The sequence below is a fragment of the Staurois parvus genome, unplaced genomic scaffold, assembly GCF_062004578.1.
Source record: "Staurois parvus isolate SC_StPar_1 unplaced genomic scaffold, SC_StPar_1.0 ptg000425l, whole genome shotgun sequence".
NCBI classification, from domain to species: Eukaryota; Metazoa; Chordata; class Amphibia; order Anura; family Ranidae; genus Staurois; species Staurois parvus.
In genome coordinates this window covers 1,346,369-1,367,125 of record NW_028318221.1, presented here as the reverse complement: position 1 = coordinate 1,367,125, position 20,757 = coordinate 1,346,369, and the positions used below count along the sequence as shown (strand labels likewise).

The following is a 20,757-nucleotide window of genomic DNA, read 5'->3' as shown; positions in this document are numbered from 1 at the left end:
TGTATTTTGTTTTAGCGTAATTTTAATAATGATGATTATATAATGTATATGTTTTCTGATTTATGTGTCACCTTTCCAACCAAGGACTACCTCTTTTTGTATGTTCATATGTTGAAGGTGGGTTGCAGCAAGAATTTTTTTAAATATCATATATGTAGGGATGGTTTTGAATTTAGCATCCTTACTGATAATCCCAATATTATAGACGTACTGAGGCTGTTCTATTTTAATAGAATATATTATTATACGATTGCCATGATTTGACACATGGCATTGTTATCACCTACATGTAAATTGTTATAACATTTATATGACCAGTCTGGGATAACATATCTGGGTGCCTATATATGTTACCCTGATTATTAGTAGTGAGGATATCTCACTCAATATCTTTTGTTTTTCTTTGTTGTCAGGTTCCCTTGTTTGGCGGTGACACTATTATATCTGGACTTTAGGAAAATGGCGCCTGCACATGCGCGATCGAAGCGGTGATTTTGTGATCGCGCATATGCGGACTTCAACAAAATGGCGCATGTTTGGAGACACAAATCTATTGTAAAATGGCGCACGTTTATTGAATGAGCACGGTTTTTTCTTTATATATACGCATTATCAAACGTCCTGTGCCCAGAGCATACCCCCTATGAGTAAGTGCGGTTGCACGAAACGCGTCAGAGGGAACTGCGGCACAGTGACGTTTACCACCGCCGTCACCACTGGGGTCCCGGCGGTCAACTTTTTTGTCTGGTCAGTATTGTTTTTACCATACCCTTTTTTGCTGAAATAAACGCACGCATGTTTAAGCGGTATCACGCTATTCTGGCCTCCTTGTTTCTTTTTGGGGCTCTCTGGTGAGCTTCCAATTACCGGCAGAATAAAGTGGAATAGGGGACAGAGCCATGCATGACAGCAGAGGGTCTACTACGCAGAGTTTGACCAGATCTTGTCCTTGATGAATCCTGGAACCATACCTTAAGAGGGGTTATCTCTTACCTGCGCATATTGGTTGTGCATCTGGTGAGTGCACAATCTTTTATCAGTTTTGGATATCACCACATATCACCTTTTGATTTTCACTACGTGTCAACAGGGATCCATCTGATCCTTCACCTCACCTAACTCACTGGGAGATTGTGAACTATATTTGTGTGACATATTGAGACTCATAAGGGGCAGTATAACTATATCCGACCTGCGTTTTGCAGTGACATATTCTTGCACTTTGTTATTTTTGCATGTTTTAATGTACAAGCGCTGCACTTTCTTTATATGTGAATCTTTGGAGGTTTTTTTGGTGCCTTTTGTGTTCAGCGGCTTTGTTTTTTAGCGCTCACTTATACCCATTGTTACAGCAATTCTAAAAGGCTTGTTGCCTATGTTTAGTAGAAATACAGTGTTAGCATCCAGAGATTTCATTAGTTGATATTACTTTGTAACTCTTCAAACTTTGGCAATTTATTGTCTGAGCTGTATTTGTGGTCTATGCTTTTGTGAATTATTTTGCCTAATAACAAGGGTGTTATACATATACTTTAGTGAACACAAAATAATATTTTTAAAAGAGGCTCTACAATTGCTTAAAGTGGAAACATTCTCGACATAATTTGTAAGGTATACTGATTGGATCCATAGATCTGGTGGCTGCCTCCACTTTTTCTTAGTACGGGCTTCCTTCAAATTGTACATTTGGGCATTACCTTATATTTAAGCTTTCTAACCCTTTTACTGACAGAGCAGTATGAAACTGTAAATAAGTTCACAGTCACAATAACAGCAGTACAATTATTTTTAAGTTATACAGCTGGCTTTTGCTTTTACAGTACAACTAGGAGTAGTTTACATGCCAGCATAGTGCTTCCACCTTTTCCCATACTTCCTCCCATGCAATGGCTGTCCCTGTGTTCACATGTCTCCTGTATGAACTCAGAAGTGTTCAAAGCTGTCCAATCCTGGCAGCAGTGGTCAGGTACCATGCAGATAAGTTATTCTTTTTCCCTGATCTGCACAGGCTGGAGGCAGAGGAGGCATTGGGGGCTAATAGTAGTTATCAATGTGAAGTATAAAAGTAACCACAATGATGTAATAAATAACAGGACATAGAAGCCTTTTGAGTGACACTTATCAGGTATCCTCACACATGTCAGAGGTAAAATAAGCTTAGAAGCATTATTTCGGTTCAACTTTGAAGACTTTTCATCTAAAAGAAAGTAAAGGGAAGTCCCCCACCTTTGCATGTATGTACAATATTGTAACTGTGAGTGAGTGAGTAAAGATTAAAATGTATATAACTTTAAATTCATGGGTAATATGTACTAATGTAAGATATTAATATAACATATATTTGTATGTTACCATAGATTATTCCTGTTTCTGAAGACGCTAATGTCAAAAAGTGTCAAACCTGAATTGCCTCTCCTGCTCTGTATAACACCAAATTATTTATATATGGCAATAAAAATGTCTCCAATCCCATTATAAATTAATATGATGCAAATTAAATATTTGGTAGAGGTTGGCCCCAGAGACAATGGAAGTCTGTATTATATAGGCCTTTTTTTGTTTATGCCTCTGTCATATTATGTTATTTTTTTTTTTAGTCTTTATGGATTTTTTGATGCAACAATATGCATACAGGTTATATATAAATATGTGCTATGTTTGGCACCAGAAAATAAACAAATAATGTGTGTGTTAATGAAGGTTCTATGACAGAAATAAAGACCGCTCATACCTGCCATCATTGTTTGTTAAAGTGATAATAAATCATAATATTTTTTTTAAAGCACTGTCTGTAGCTAAATTAATCATGTTCCAGTTTAGGCTGCTGCCATGATCACTGCACCAGGTTTCCTATTTCAGGGTCGCTCTATTTTCTTACAGCATGCTATGGAGCCACCCGTGCATGCATGGACTAGAGTTGTGTCTATGTGTATAAATAGAAACACACATTTACATGGTGTAGGATGGACACTCCCCTGCTCTTCCCGTCTCCCTTTTCCAAGCTAACAAAATGAATATAGACTGCATTGTCCACTATTAACACTTTTATGAAGACCAGAAGTTCAGAGAAGGAGCCCCAAAAGAGCAGGAACCAGCGGCATTAAAATCTGTAAACTGCAAGTGCTGAGAGAAGAATTTTAACAAATGGTTTACTGGGGAATATTTGTTTTATTGTGCCAAATGTTTCCAATGTAAACAATGTCTCCATGCGCTGGATCTCCTCGCAGCCAGCCAGTTCACATTTCTTCTCTGAATGTTTTACCATATAATACCTAAATCAGCTGGCAGTAAATATCCCCTGCACATAAAAACACTTAAAACATGGGGACACAACTTACCCCTCAAATGTCGAAATTTTTGGAAATAGTCATATATAAATAAATATAACAGGGCATGTGGGAAATGTACATAATGTTAGTATTAGCAATCTGTCAAAGAAGATGAACTCCTCTGTATTTCCCCTCTGCTCAGTGAAACCAATAACTCTACTAAACAGTTATTTGAAACCAACAACTCATTAACCTTGTGCATTCTGATTTAAATGATGTTCTAAAGAGATCTATCTAAAAAAAATCCACTGATCTTAAACCACTGATGTCCAATTATGATGTGTACTGCGATCTCTGGCACCCTTAATGCCCATATGCAAATGCAAGATTTAAATTTGGCAAACCACCTTCCATTCCCCAGACAGGGCAAGTGGCTTTCAGATTATTATCCTTCAGATCACTTGGTTGTTAACCTTTGGTGCAAAAAAACACTCCACCTCTCATTTTTATATAATACATTTCGCACTAAGTGGTATATTTATAAAGCAGAGAATATGATATTCACCAAACATTCACTGCAGGTGAATAATCACTGTCATCTAAAACACATGCACCAAGCCATACTTCCACTATCTTCAATTAAACCACTACATCAAATCATTACTGAAGGAAAACTCATCCCCTTGTTTTACTTCAGCTTTTGAACAATGATGCAATGACCCAAATCCTTGAGCCTTATAACCCTAATGTATGCATCCACTATATTTTCCAGCACAGTCAGTAGAGCAATGCACCAAAGCAAGTGGTAGGCAGAATGATTGCAAGATTGCAAGAAATCTTGGCCACAAACCTTTGCATATAAGGTGTAGACATACAATCCCTCAAGCTTTTCAATTCCCACTACCGTTTCAATACACTGTTATTCAAAAAACAATATGGAGAGTATGTTGTTTTGATGTTTTTGTACATACATATTTTTCAATAACTCATAAACTTTTTGGGAAGGTGGATTGGAGGTCAAAATACTACTCTTTCAAACTAGGGAGTACTCTGTTTCCCAAGGAGAACCCAGACCTTGTCTACAGCTTTACAGCAATAGAGAGAAATATTATTGGCCCTAGTTAGATTATTTATGTGACCTATAAATGGATTAATAGAGAGAGGTATTAAGGAATATATAACCTTTTTTCCCCCTTTTTTACAAGTCAGTACATACTTTTTAAAAATTGCATAGTCCCCTAAAAGTATTTTCAGTGATAAAAGTATCATTCCTCGATAGATTTGGACCAGGTATAGGTTCCCCTTGGGGATATTTTTGCAATAGAGTATCCCCTTGTTTGAAAATGTAGTATTTTGACCTCCAATCCACCTTCCAAAAAAGGATAACAATTATTGGAAAATATATACTGTATTTGTAACAAAAAGTCAAAACAACATACAATTCCATTCAGTTTTTCAATAAAAAAAATGTATTGAGACTCTAGTGATAACTGACATGCATGAGGGATTCTATGGCTATACCTTATATGCAAATGTTTTTGGATAACTCCTAGGTATAGAGTAAAAAATGCCTTTATGTTGGAATCTTGGCCACAACCATAAAAAGCTGCAGAAACATATTTGCCTTAGGAAATTCCTACAAAGTTCTTTATAGGTGGCATTTTGCTATGGCATGCCTAGCAAAATATATTCCTACTCACCCAGCTACATACTTTAGAACTTGCACAGAACCTGACACAATAGCAAACATTTGGTGGACCTTTCCTTGTACAGTTCACTATTTAATACAAATCTGTGCAAAAATTCATAGGAAGCACTTCTTAACAAGCCCATCCTAGCACCATTCTAGATGGGAATAACACATCTTCATGGCCACTAAAATGGCCATAGACAGCGCCTGCAAGACCCCCTTAGTGAAATATGTGGGGATCAAAAATCAGATCAATGACACACACACATCAATGAGAAGAACGTCTATTCTAAATGACACACATGAATGATTCCTATAAGTTTGTCAACTCTGAATAAATTATTTGCGACTTACTGATTGCCAAGCCTCATTATTATCTATCTAAATGCTGGGTTGACTGCTGGGCTTTCATATCCCTACTACATCCCCTTTTTCGTTCTTTCCCTCTTGCATATCTTCCTCTCCTCCTTCCCTTGTCCACCATCCCCTTGACACCTCTACGATACCTCCTGCATCTCTATTCATTCAATTTTCCTATACCCCACCCTCACCCAAATTGCCTTACCCTAACTATAAACTCTAAGACACCCTCTCTCAAACCTCCCATCTCATGCACACTACCACATGATACCCTGGCTTACCACTCACAAAGCTGAACCTAACCCCACTGCTCAACTTTCCCCTTCCCCAATTTTTTATGAATTACTTGGGAGTACAATGCTCCTGATTGCAGATGTAGGGGAAAACGAGTCCCTTAATAAACCACTGAAAACGTATATAAGCTTAGATGTTATTTTTATTTAAAATGTTTTCATTTATTTGATATATGTACATTTTGCTAAAAGAACATCTGGTATTGATGCCATTCATTCTAAGGAAGAAAAATAGTCTCCCAGTTGTGCACCTGCATTGTCACACATTTCCAATAGAGATTACTAAGTGCCATAATGATGCACACTGCATAGTAGTCACTGTCCACCATTTACACCATCAGGAATCAGGTCCACAGCAATGATGTGCAGCCAACATTGGAGCGAGCACAAGGGCTGAAGAAAATCAGCAGCACTGACATGCCAAAATAATGACAAAATAGGTAGAAGCAGCACTTAATGGGAAAACATTTCAGTTCTTTATAGTTCTTTAGAAAGCTAAATGTCATCCAAGTAAGGTTTAGAGCTACTTCACACAAGGCACAGTTATTTACGGAGGGCCAATGCAGAATGGGAAAAAAATATCTGTATGATTTGTGAGTTAAATTTAGAAATAGTAAGTTGGTAAAAGGAGCGATTTAACATTCCTGCACCCAGAGGTTATAGGACTACAAAGAACCCCTTTAATAGTTTAATGGGAATGGGGTAACACCCTACTTGCCCTCACTTACATACAACACACCTCACTTATGTATTATTTAAGGCCATCAATTCCTGAGTACCCGTGCAAAACATTATGTGCATCTAATTTACCTGGTAAATCCTCTGCCTCTAAAACTTAATTAGCTGTTGTGTCATTCAAATGTTGTAATAGTCTGCGCTGCTGAACAGTTTTATTAATGTATTTGTTAACAATAGGCTTGTGTAGATCAGGCAATGGAAAGTGAAAGAAGTGCAAGAAGTGACCCAAGTGGTACAGGTAGTAGGGACAGCAACAAACACAGCTGATAGACATGGGACCAGAGCAGAAAGAGAAAAGGAGGAGGTAGCAGCTGTGACATAAACCAGCCAACTGAGGTCAGACAGATACACAGGACATCTACTTACTATCATCTGCGTGTTTGGTGAGCAGAGAGGGATAAACAGCAGTCAGATATTTAGTTAATAAAACCACACTGCTCAGAATAAATATCCTTTCTCTCACTGTATTTCTTAAAGACTGCTTATCTTTGCAAAATACCCTATTATCAAATACCACACCTTTTATATTATGACATCTATTCATCTGAATCTCCGCAGTTTCTGTTACATTGAAGGGCGGGTAAATCACTGTCACTGTTTTCACATACAGGAATGGACAGCAGACGTTACATGTAAACTTTGACTTTTCCTGTAAAAGTCAAGCATAGCTATAGCCCTGCTGCCTCCTGAGCCTTCCTAGTGGTCAGTAGGGTCACCTGTTACAACAACAAATTGCCAGAGAGGATCAGGAGCTGATAGGCCATGTCAGGCTTGACAAAAAGTCATTAAAATGCAGTTTTTGACTGAAGACAATCTCTGTTTGTGCATATATTTCAATATTAGCATAGTTTAGATTACCCAGCCCTATGACAAACTCGGTTTACAGTATACCCTACAAATCCCGCCCCCGAGATTTTCATATGTGCTCTTCGGTTTCAGGAGTATGGCAGAGTAGAAGGCTTCTGTTTAAAAGGGGGGCCCTTTTTTGTCCCTCAAGAAGCACCTGTCTAGAGCCAAACCAAGGGGGTCACCTCAGAAAAGAGGATCACATCTTTCTGGTGGATGAGTAGATGAGTAGGCATACAATTTGTGCTTGCTACTAAAACTGTGTGTGCAAATATATATATATATATATATATATATATATACACACACACACACACTCACAGTATATATATGTGCTGTATATATGGGATTTTTTTGTACTTACCATAAAATCCATTTTTTAAAGTGCATTGGGGACACACAAATTCAGATACACTCGAGTTACTGTCACCTACAAGAGGAATGGACACTGGCAAACAGAAAAAATATCAACCAGTCCAGTATAACTCCTACTCCCTGTATTCCTTAGAAGCAGTACCAAGAGCCTGCGTCCCTCAATGAATTTCAAAAAATGGATTGTACGATAATTATAAAAATCCAATTTTTTTTCCTTGTTCATTGAGGGACACAGGTTTTAGGAACAGTCTGAAACTCCAAAAGCAGTCTGACTGATGGGTGGGTAACAGTAACAAAACCATACAGGCTCACACAAAAGCAACAGAAGTGGTGACTGTCTACAGCTCTCAGAGCTGCCTGAAGGACCTTACACTCAAAGCTGGCATCAAAAAGGGCCTGAACATCCACCTGATAGAGCTTGGAAAGCTCATGAACAGAGGATCAGGTGGCAGCCTTGCAAATATGAAAAACAGTAGCCTGGTGCCAAAAAGCCCAAGAAGTACTTGTGGACCTAGCAGAGTGCGTATTGACAGGTTACAGTGGAAACCAATCCTTAAGACCATAAGCATGAATGATGGTTTGTCTAAGCTACTGAGAAAAACTGGAACAAGAAGGTAGGTCTCCCTTTTGTGGAACTTTAGGAATGACAAATGGAGAGTCAGCCTTTCTAACAGGAGTAGGGGCTGCAAGGTAAAACCTGCACATAAGGAAAATGATAAAGCTGCCAGTTCAGACATGGCTTACCGATGGCAACAGGAAATCCAACCGTGAGAGTGGAAAGGGCAATGTCACTGACAGGCTTAAAAGGTGGTTAGCACTTCTGCCTTGCAGCACTGGGGTCCCTGTTTGAAATCCTAGTCGAGACACAATCTGTGTGGAGTCTGCATGTTCTCCCTGTGCTTGCATTGGTTTCCTCTCACACTTCAAAAACATGCTGGTAGGTTAATTATCTTGTTTCCAAATTGTCCATAGTATGTGTGTGCATGTAAAATAGAGACCTCAGATTGTAATCTCTTTGAGGGCAGGGTTTGATGTGAATGTACAGTGTGTAAAGCAGTGCATACATTTTCAGTGCTATAGCAATACCTGTAAAAAATAAGGGAATTTTTTAATTGCTGAGAGAATCAAATTAAGATCCTATGGAGAAATGCACAGGGGGGGGGGGGGGGGGGGCATATGGGAGACTCCCTATAAAAAGGTCTTGATCAAAGAATGGTAAGCCAGTGGTCCCAAAAACAAGATCACCAGCACAGAGACCCGAACCTTATTTGGTTTTCAAGTTGAAGGCAGGTCAAAACCTAACTATGCTTAAATGTACTCCCATCGCCATTCTAAGACTATTCTTTCTACGTTGTAAAAGGAAAGATGTCTATACTTACCTATTCTGAAGTCACTTTGGTCCTGTCACATGATCTCTCCAGTGCCAGCTACGGCTGCAGTGCCTGGGTGATGACATCATCCATAGGCTTACACTGAGGCATCTGTTGTTGGCTGTCCCTACTCTATACTGAAGCCAGTACTGGTACCTAATCATGTGACCAGACTGGAGCAACTTCAGAATATGCAAGTATAGGCATCTTTCCTTTTAGAGGGTAGAGAGAACAGGCTTAGAATGAGGGTGGGAGCAGATTTAAGATTGGCAAGTTTTTTTTTTTCCTTCCACTTTAAGGGACAAATACTGATTCAGGCACATTTGCAAAAAAGCCTGGATTCATCCCACAGAGAATAGCTTGGGATGAAAGCCTTTTGCCTCACACTAAGAAAAGTATTCCTTCCATGTGCAATGGTAGATTTTGCAGGAAGTATACTTTCTAGCTTTCAGCATTGTGTTAACCACTAATTCAGAGATGCCTGTCTCTCAGAACCTGGACTTTAAGAGCAATGCTGTTAAAGCCAGTGACTGTGGAGCAGAGTGGTAAACTAGTCCTTGAAACAGAATATTCAGATGATCAGCAAGAACCCACTAAGATCCTGCCAGGATTCTGATCATGCCCAAGTACCACACCTGCCTGGACCAGTACAGAGCAATGAGGATTACTGGAATTCCCTCCTTTCCAATCTTGTGAGGCAGTCAAGAAGAGTTTTTACAGGGTAAAGACATAAGTAAGGCTGTACTGATCCCACAGAATCACTAGAGCTTCCACTAGATTCCTGTACATAAAGACAGACAGGTCCAGTTTGTTATTGAACCTGGAAACCGGGATGTCCACATCCTGAATCCCCCACCTGTGACTCAAGTCCTAGAATACCTTCAGGTGTAGGGACCATCCCCTTGACTCCAGGCACTGCTGGCTGAGGAAGTCTACCTGCCAATTGTTTGCATCTGGTATGTTCCTTCCAAAAGAGAATCTTTTCTACATCTTGTGATGCAGCAAGTCTTCTGTTTCCCCCCTGATGGTTGATGTATGCCACTGCCATGGCACTGGCCAATTGAAACCTGATTGGTGACACCGCCCCCCCCTCAGCTGAAGTTTCCAGTTTTGCAGAGATTCCTCCAATGTCCAAGTCCTTTGTACTAGCAATGTGTCCTGGACTCCTCACCCACATGAGAGGCTGGAATCCGTCATGAAGATCTTTAAGTGAACAGGAAAAATGACTTTCCCCACTCCAGACAAGATTGCTGAGCCAAAAAGCCAGAGACAACTTAGTCTTTGATGCCAGTGAAACTGGTCTGTCTAAGGACTGGACTGTTTTGCCCCATGATGACAGGATGTTGTATTGTAGGCGTTTGATGCAGAATTGGAAAAAGGGGGCTGCTTTGAGTAAGCCTTCCCAGACTGAACCCTAGGCTTCTGATAAGGAAGATGAGTACTCTTATTTCAATGACATCTTTGTGGGTTCTGCAGACGAAAACGTCTAGCTGACAGCCTACATCATGTTCCCTGACAGGAGCCACATTTGGGAGATGACACAGGAACCAACCCATCCTAACTGTAGTTCAAAGCTGCAGTCATGAACTCAAGACACTCTAAAGTTAGGGGATTTACTGCCATATTGATCAGGTCCCTTCCAAAGGCTTCAGCCCAATCAGTTAGGGTCTGTCACAGCCATGGCAGGTTGCACTTCAGGAGCTGTCAGAGAGAAATGAGTTCTAGAAAGGGCCCACAGTTATTTATCGGTGAGGTCCTTAAAAACAGGTGAATCCTGCAAAAAGATGGTCAAAGCTTTAAGACAGTATACTGCCAGATCCACAGATGCGGCAGTCTGCTTATTAAAGTCCTCTTCAAATGGATATAAGTCTAACATGTGCTTGGGAGGGAAAGAAAAACTTTTCCAGGTTCTTATAGTCTCTATAAAGGAAAAACAAGAAAAGAGAGCGCACTGCAAAGGTCTTGGCTGTCTTGAAAGCCAACAAGGAGTCTAGATTTGGGACAGCATTGGTAAAAGCTACAGGCTGGTCCCACGGCTTAAAATGCTGCATACAGCATCAATAATGGCTTCAATTTTGTCCTTTCATTTTATAGTTATGGCAGAAGACTATGACCCTTCCAGTGCATATTTGCCTATTAAAGACTTTAAAAAAAAAACAGCATTATACCAGGTCTCTTTAGATGAAGGTTCAGAGGTCTATGAGGCTATGAAAGCACACTAATTGCCTTCACAGTCAGAGTCAGCAATTAAATGTGTTATTTAGCCCATGAAATCCTGCATGACTACTGTGAAATCCTCCTGGGATGGAGTTGAGACATACAGTATAAGAAAGCAAGGACTGACTTGATTCACCTGGATCCACTTCCAACTAAGTTGGTAATTTTGCAAGAACTGGCCTTTAACCTTCCATCTATAAACCTAGGTCCTTATCATTCACATGTAGCAGATAGCTTTCAAGATATGCAGGTAAGCGTGGGTGTAGGAACATAAATGGCAATGTACAGTATAGCATTAAAGTCAATCGTTACTAATGTGACAGACCATTACTTTAACTGTGCTTATTTCTGTACATTTCATAAAAAGCATTGCACATCACTGGCTAGGAGCTACTAGCTTTTAGTTGATAGGTATGTTAGCAGTGCTAAATATAAGATTAATGGGACAATTCACATTGTGGTATCTTAATGCATCCAAGTATGTGGTAAGATTCTGCACAGTGTTTTTCAAAAAGTTTGTTGGTATTCACTAAAAAACAGTTTAAAAAGAAGTCATGTGGTATTTTAGTACTGAAAACAGCTGTCAGCTGAATGTAAAAAAAATATTGCCGAAAATTAAAAATGGGGCCTCTTACCCACAACCCTGGCCGGTGGTTGTGTGGGTCTGCAGGCGACAACCATGACAGTTACTGGTTGTTGATACCAGCGGCTGCCCGCTCCTTAATAACCAGTACATACCACATGCTTCGACCACTACTTAATTACCACATGCATTTATTTATTTATTTCCCTATGTGAATTGACTTTCACATCTTTTTATGCTGTATTTACTGAGCATTTTTGCTATATGCGGTAAATACCGCTTACTAGCAATAATGAATTGACATTTTCAATAGTTAAAAAAATGCAGCGCTATGCTCAAAGGGTATAACTGGGCAATAATGTGACATACATACATATAAATGCGCTGTGGAGCTCTATAATAAATGACATGTGTTAAACGTCTAAAAATGACGTTAATAGTGCAGTAAGTGACATATAATCAAATAACGTCCAAAATTCAAAACAATGGTGAGATCGGTGACTCCCGTGATTGCGAATGAGTAAATTATGCACTAACCAGATAGCGCATTTATATGCGCCATTGAGTTGTCTGACCACTCCTGGTCATCTGGGTCTGGAAAGGAAAAGGGTCAGGAGATCATCTGGCAAACCAACAGCAGGACAGGTGATCACTGTGTCATTTTTCTCCAGGTGATATTACTCAACCATCCAGCAGGGGGTCACGATCCAAGTATCAGAGATACTATGCCATCCACCATGGAAAACCTCACAATGATAGGTATGGGGCACCAAAACAGGGATCCACCTTGAAAGGGGGGGGGCTCGTAACAAAATGAGCCCAAGCAAAGATCCAGATAGTGTAGTATTTCCAATTTATTAATGAATCACATAGTAGTCAAGATAGTAAACTCACATCAGCATAAGACAGGAATAAAGATGGCCCCCGGCCTCCACGTGGCCCGAGCGGCGTGACGTCACCAGCTAGGCTCCACCCTAGGGTGGGGTAGAGTTAGACCCAGATCTCCCAAGAAGTACAAGGTGGGGAGAAGCTCAAAAAGGACGTGTAATTAACTGAAAGGAGAAGTGCGAGCATCAGTGTTTGGGAATATGGCTCAAAGAACTGACTCAGAAACCATGTAATAAAGGATCTCCAAGGAACACTGGGATATGATGTGATTAAGCCCTGGTTCACACTGGATCCGACTTTGAAATCGTGCAACTTCACTTGAAGTCACATAATTTCAAAGTCAGATGGCAGTGTGAATTTTGGTGCGACTTGATAAACATCTGTGTGACTTCATGCACAGATCTCTATGCAAGTTGCACCACAAATAGGCAAAAGTGGTGCAAGAACTACTTTTCTAATCGGTGCGACTCTAGCAAAGTCAGAGTCACACAGATTAGAACAGTTCCATTGCCTGTGATTTGTCATTTGATCTGAACAATTAAATTGCATGACAATTCGCATCAGTGTGAACAGGGCTTAGGGTCTAATGACTGAGCACCATGTTGTGTGGTGATTTTTTCAGCAATGTAAGGTCCACATTGAGGTATGAATAGATGGGAAATAAAACCCATCATGTTGCGTTTGCTAATAGCGTTAGAAAATCTTTCATATTAGAGATTTAATGACAGGTCAATAGGAGACCAGGCAGAAGCCTAGTTGCTGCAGCAGACATAGTGACAGAGACCACTTAGGAGCCTTGGGAGCCTAGTTACTACAGTAATATAAATAGATGTTTTAGGGGCAAGATGGAAATGCCTCCCTAACCATACAAGGGCCCATGTATAGGATTTTTAAGCGTCCATGGAAAAGGGAAGGAGATTACCATCCCTTGTGACTGCACTTTGCACAGAAATGTAGAAAAACTGTCTTCTTTTTGAAGGAGCAAGTAGGAATTGGTAGTAGAAATGCACAATAGGCACTCTTTTGTGTACCACTCCTAAAACTAAGTGAAATAAAAGTCCTGGAAATCTCTGTTCTGAGCTGAAGGAAATGTCAGTAAATGTCCCTGTCCCATTCCTCCCTCTCCAGGGGGAGGCAGACCTTCAATTTGAAGAAAGCTTCTCAGCTGCTCCGGTGGGTTTAGGGTGAAGGTTCTGCCACAAAAGAAAGGACCTGCAGTAAATGACACCCTTGGAGGAAGAGATCATACTTGTAAGGTAGAGGAGGCCCTCAAGGGAATTCCTCAAAGGAATTATCAAAGAGAAGCTTGCCTTCGAGGGGCATGCACAAAACTCACTTATCCCAAAACCAAACTTTGAGCTTAAAATTCTGCAAATATGCACATAAATAAGGAAATTTTGGAGATTTGACGAACCACACTCTCCTTGGTATCTGCACAGAATAATAGGGCTTAGAGCAAGAGTTGTAATCTTGCAGCAATTATATGATTACCCATACTAGCAGACAGTTAACTAGAAAGTGGCAATAACTGGGTGTAGGGCTGGACCTGCTAGAGTAAAGGAGCACTATAAAAGAAACTCACTGAATCCCTAAAGGAGAGAATGCCCCCAACAGAAACAGTAGATTAATTATTTAGTGCAAGAATGGCTTTAGAACTAAGTGCAAGAAAAGTCCAGAGTGGGAACAGTCCATCTCTTTTACATGCCAATTCTGTAGGGTACAAGGCATTACAATTGTCAAGATGAGTAAATAACCTCTCAGAGTTGGGCCAATCATTGTAGTTTCCGTCAGCTTGATCAAGAATAGGGAAAGCTTTCTAGAAATAGCCTTTTTTTTGCCATAGGAATATGTGGGGCATGTACAGCACTATGTGTGTCTAGCCCATGACTAGTAAGCACTGCCTCAATTAAGTCCACAGTAGCAAACATGTGGCGAGAAGCTGGAGTAACTTTACAAAATTCTGGTGGTGAAAAATCTTCAACAGCCTCCACTAAAATGTCACAGTCCCCTTTGCCTTCTGCAAATGGAAATGTTCTGTTCAGTTTAGGTTGTAACGCATGAAAATACGGTAAGGAGAAGCAGAAGAGTGTTTATGGCTATTAGCACCCAGTGATACCTGAAGTAGGGATAGCCTTTGGAATATATCCGATATAGTGACAGATAATTCTGTTTTAATTAGACTGGCTGCATGTTGCACTTCTGTGATGGAGCTCTCATTTTTCCTCAGGGCTTGAAGCAGAATCACTGTTTGTCTCATGCTCCTGCTACCAGATGCCTGTAATCCGCCATTGCTAAGTGAGGATTTTCCCCTGTGGGGTACTAATGAAATGGATGTGGACTGAGGGGGTTCAGCATTACTAGTATGAAGAATAAGAAATAACCTAGGCACTAACAGTTCTTGGGTCTCTGTGGTATCAGGCAACAAGTGAGACAGCAAATGACCGGCTTGCATTGTCAGCAGAAATTGGTGGTTGGAAGTCTGCATTTAGGAGTCTTATGAGCACTACATAACTAGTCAGAGAGGACTTTTGGTGATGAGATAGAAGAAAAGACTAAATTTAAATAGGTTGATGTTTTAATCATGTCACCTAAAAGGCTGACTAAAGGGAGGCAATAATAGTGTGAGAAAATCCAAGTTGTAAATTATCCCATTATCTGTGCCTTCACACTGTTTGTGTGCTTAGCACTGTGGTGTGTCTTGGAGGATGAAAGGATATAATGTAGTGTGTACTACAGATCCAGAAAGACATATATAGCCAAGAATTCCCTAACACTTACCTGAATCCTGTATCAGTCCAGCGCTGTGCCCGGCTTCAGTTCTTCCCTCTTCTCTCCCTGCTGTCTCCCTTGGCTGAGAGCAGCAGGAGCCACTGGCTCCTGCTGCTGTCCATCAGATCATGTGAGGTGGGAGCTCCAAACTGCATATTTATCTTTTATAATACATTATTCTATGAAATACATACAGGTTCTCCAAAAATGGTATTTATCCTTCAAGTCCACCTTGGTTTTCATGTCTTATTGGCATAGAACATTTTATCACATTGGATTTAATTTAATGTTTCGACACATAGGTAGCCCCTTTCATCTCAGGTTTCACTTGCAAAAAAGAAAGCTGCAGGGACATCCCCTATGTCCTCCCCTACTGCCAGAAAGCCTACGTTATGTAGCAAGCAATAAGGAGATCATTCAGAACCAACGGGAGGGACCTGTCTTCTGTACTGTACTCCACAAAATATTTTTTACCGCTAAATCAAAAATGGTATTTTCTTAGTCATACAGTACAGGACACAGGATGTTCAGTCTTAAACTAAAAAAGGCTAGACAGGTGCAGTCCAAATGAATCGACAGAAACCTGGTTGAGACCCCACTAAATCACTGGTAAAATTACAGGAAGAGCAAATGCAAGCAACAAACCACAACAAGTACAAAGGCCCCTCACTGGTAAAGGGTAAATAAAAAACTGAAAAAACTGATAAGGTCAAAACTAGATTATTGATGGTTCTTAAGATCTTCTCTTAGCTAAGTAGGGTCTGCACAGTCTGATAGACATTGGCTGACTGAGTCTAAGTCAACCAGACCTTCAGAAGAAGGCTGTCCAATAGCCCACTGTCAAAGCACAGCAAGAACACCAAGGGAAGACCCAGAGGGCAGTGGACAGGCCCAAGGTAGGACCACACTTAGAAAAAAGAAGGGAATTTCCAGCAAAAAAAAGTACAAGAGATCCAGGAAAAAGGGGACAAGCAGGAGGCATTCCACAAGCTCCGTAGAGGTCAGAAGGTCCCCCATATGGCGGAACCAATGGAATGCCAGCTGATACAATGCAGGACTTTGTACTCAATGGAAGGAATATAGGTGGATGCCCCTTCTGCCATGATCCTAGGTGAGAGAAGTTGTGTCTGAGCAGGGTGAAGGTCTGTTTAACCAAAGGTGTCCGAAACCCATGTCTCAGATCGATGTCTGAAAGTCCTGGAATCATTATTAGGAAGAGGCCTACAAAAGACTCAGGGTAGCCTAGAATAGCTGATGCAAATAACTCCAGGTTAGGAGATATGGCCATAGACTGAACATCCCCACATACCAAGGCATCCAAAGGAATAGGCTATCTGTGTATGCTTGGAGGTAAGGGAGAGGTAGACCGATTGCCATTTACAAAACTAGCGTTGACCCACATAGCAAGATGACCATTAACAGGGTGGACTCAAGTCCCAGCTGCAGAGCAGGAGTAACAGAAGACAGAGTAAAATTACCCAAAGCCCGCAAACAAAGAAGGGGGCAAGGTCACTTTTGACCAGGTCACCTGAGTCATTAAACAATGGGTTTTCTGTCAGCAACAGGAAAGGTGACTCAAAGATCAACTGCTGAGTAGAAGGGGTAATAACCTGGCACGACTAGGTCAACTCAGTTCTGCATACAAACAGTATGCAAGTGAAAAAATCATACCGCCCTGAACCTCACATACCATCATACCTCAGTCCCACCTCTACTGGTACAGAAACTTAGTATGCATGGATTAATAAAGAGGTCCTTAGTTCTACCATAATAGTAGAGCAGATGAATGAAAATAGCTGGCATCTGTTTGTTTAGTAAAATTACTAGCTTATTGGACCAAGGGGCCTGACAAGTTGCTGACTGTAAAAATGTCCACAGCAAAATCATCTGTAGTTCACAAACATCCACTCAAGCATAAAGCTTTAACAGATGCAGATCAAATGAACATTGCAATGGGGCATAACACAGAGCAAGGAATGTCAGCAAGCTCATATAATGAACCCAGTGGCTTAAGCAAAAGCAGGATATCAGAGTACAGCAGCAAAACACAGACTCCATCAGCAATAATGCACAGTGGAAGAAGGCAAGTAATCTAATGTCTCTCTCAGGCAACAGGTTGTAAAATACTGCTCTTCATTACAACACTGAACCATCCTGAGAGACCGATTGTGACTAGGCCAATGTAGGCCAACACACCAAACAGCGAAGAAGTGCAGTGCAAAAACACACCAGTGTGCAGGAGGAGATGAAGGTCATTCATGGCTGATGCACCCTGGGCCAACATATAAAACAATAGCATGTAAGTAAAACCACACCCACAGGGTGCACTTACGGGCCCACTGCAAGCCAGCAGAGACAGTAGCCACTGTCACTAGGTCACCAAAAGCCAACAATAGCATGCAAGTGGGACATTACCAACAACAGATACTCATGAACTAACTGCACAACAGGCAGAGCTAAAGGCCATCTGTGATGAGTGCACCTTAGGCCACTCACAGGCCAACTGCAGAGCAGCAGTGGTCAATGCCCTGTGTGACTAGGGCCCAGTAAGTCACTGTAAAAATGGTATACAAGTGAGACAGAACTACATGGGATACTCATGACCAATGCAAAGCAGTTGGATCAATGGCCGTCTGTGATCAGATCACCACTGGACAGCAGGGGGTTAAATTGTCCATGCCTGAATATGTCATCATAGGCCACAGAACAAACAATAAACAGTAAGATGTTATCAACAGCTTTTACTCAAAGATCCACAGCCAAACAATTAGGGTGTGTGACTAGGTCACCATGGGCCATGCTACAGAAAAACACTGAAACATTACCAACAAAGGAAACACAAAAAAAAAACAGCAGAGCAGGAAGCTTAATAGCTGTGCATGACAAAGTTGACAAAGGTTCACTCACAAACCACTGCAGAGCAGTCAATGTCCGACCATGACACCCCCACGATCTATTAGCTGACTGAAAGTTGGTGAGGCCCCCCGCCCTGTCACCTTTGCACCTTTAAATCTGCCATGTGTGGTGCTAAAGTGTCCCCAAAGGGGTAAACACAACAGTCTTAATAGGGTGAGAAGGGTTAGCACCCTCTGTGCCAGGAATTCCTAGCAGCTGAAGCAGGTGGCATCCATGGATCACTGTGCTGATTAATTTCAGGAGAAATGCTAAGCCAGTCTCTATGCATGTCAGAAGTAAACCATAAATGGTGCACAGTAAGCTTGGGAAACCAAGACCTACACAATGCTATGGTGTCTCCTAGCTGCAGCCCAGGGAAAACATAATGGAAGTTACTGCCTTGTAAAAATGGTGGCAAGTATATAGAAACATGTGCCCGGACAAATGCACATGGTCTTCCTTAATGGGTATACTTGAAAGGGGTCTTCAGGAATAAGCCTTCAGACCACGTCCCTAGACTTGTAAAGCACCCTGTGGTTAGCTCAACAGAATGCACCCCATGCCAAGATGGGACTAAGGAAGGATCCAGTGCCCAGAGCAACATTACACGCCAGTCCTGTATCTTCTACAGGCAAGATTCAGGTATGATCCTGTAAGGCTCTGCTGAGTCAACCAATCAAAAAGCTGCAGAAAAGAGCACATAAAATAGGTAAGCTTGTGTCAGTAGAGAAATGACCATTACTTAGCAAAAAATTAAGGTTGCTGGGAGTAGGAGGAGTTACATATGGGATGTCCCTGCATTTTTCTTTTTTGCCAGTGTCCACTCACCTGAGGGTAACTACATTAAATCCATTGTTAACAACTAAAGATCCTGTGCCCTGTACTGTACAAAGTACTGTTACTTACTGTACTAAACATAATTCCATAAAAAGAAAGTCTTGTTTGACCACTCCCAAAGCTTGGGTATCATTATTAAGAATATCATTATAACCCAAAAAATAGACCAATCGCTGAAATGAAAAATGGCTCTGGAGCTTAGCTAGTTAGTAGCTCTAGTCAGGAATTTGGAAAGTTACTCCATCTGCACTGCATCAGCCCACCATGGTTAGTCTATCTGGGGCATCACAATAGAGCATTTAAATGAAACCTGCACTGAGGAGATATAGAGATTGCTATTGAAGACCTCAATTTGATTATTTCTAAGACAGCAACCCGAACAAGCATGTATATCAGAAAAGTATAGGTGAAGTCAGAGATCCTTATGTATACACATGTTCTATGTCAGTGAAACTACTGAAGCCACTGAATCAGCCTGACAGCCAGAGAGCACTAGAATTTTCAGAAAGGGAGTTTAGCAAGTGCAGCTCCTATAGATTCTCATTACAGATTTTCTTTATAACTATTAATTTCCAAGTAACTATCATCTAGTCACATGTGGTATAAATTTATGTAATAAAAACAGTGCATGAGACATCACCTTATTATAAATTTATTGAGAAAATCTTTCCAGGATAGCTAGGTGTAAACATGTGTGGTGGGTATAAGATCATAAAATGTGGCTGCCAAAAGATAATTTTATATACATGCATGCTGGTTTTTGGCATACCTGCACTGTGCACCAAATACACTTCATTCACATCATGCATTTGTACACTTGAAATTATTTATATGGTGCATACATAATTAATTTGGACATGATACATATTTATAATATTATGGTATAATAATTATAACTGAGATGACATTAATCCCAGTCTTTATCACTTGCTGTTGAAATTTTGTTGCTTTACATGTTTGTGCATTGAACATACCCTGCTAGACCTCCTCTCTCAGTCCCTCAGTCTCCCATCTTAAAAAAACAATACCCATTAAAAATTAATTTCGGATAATGAAATTTCAGATAATGAAATTGGTTGGCCAGGTAGACTCTGCAGAAGTGGCAGTGCACCCACAGACCACAATTCGATATGGTAACTATTGGAGAGATCAGGAAACAATTATCACATTTACAGGCAGTCTCATTCACTCAGCTGGGTAAATCAGTTGACCTAATGTTGATTTAGTATAAAAGATCAAATTTAGAGTTACATAACAAAATAAAAGTAAACCATCAGTATAAAATTAGAAACGTGGTGCTTTCATGAATTTTAGGAGCTTGATAACACCATAGTAAACATTACCAGTTTCTAACCACCAGTATAAAATTAGAATATAGTACTTTAAAGGATTTCAGGAGATTGATAGCAACATAGTAAATGTCACCAGTTTCTTCTATTGAGCGAGTCGGGTAATTAGATGATTGTTGGGTAATGCTACAACTCTTCAAATGTGTAGCATTTCTAGCTTAGTAAAGCAGATTTGACAGGACAGTGACAGTAATATTATTGTGTACAGCTATAATAGATATATTGTAAGCTCTACATCAAATACAGCGCAGTCAAAGATTTATCAATTACAGGCAGTC

The 20,757-nt window shown here is 40.5% G+C and overlaps 1 protein-coding gene across 1 annotated transcript in view; it reads right to left on the bottom strand.

Annotated features, from left to right (window-relative positions):
- The window catches only part of UNC13A (unc-13 homolog A), a 227,412-nt gene that overhangs the window by 43,876 nt on the left and 162,779 nt on the right, over positions 1-20,757 (bottom strand). The gene's annotated exons all lie outside the window — the stretch shown is intronic.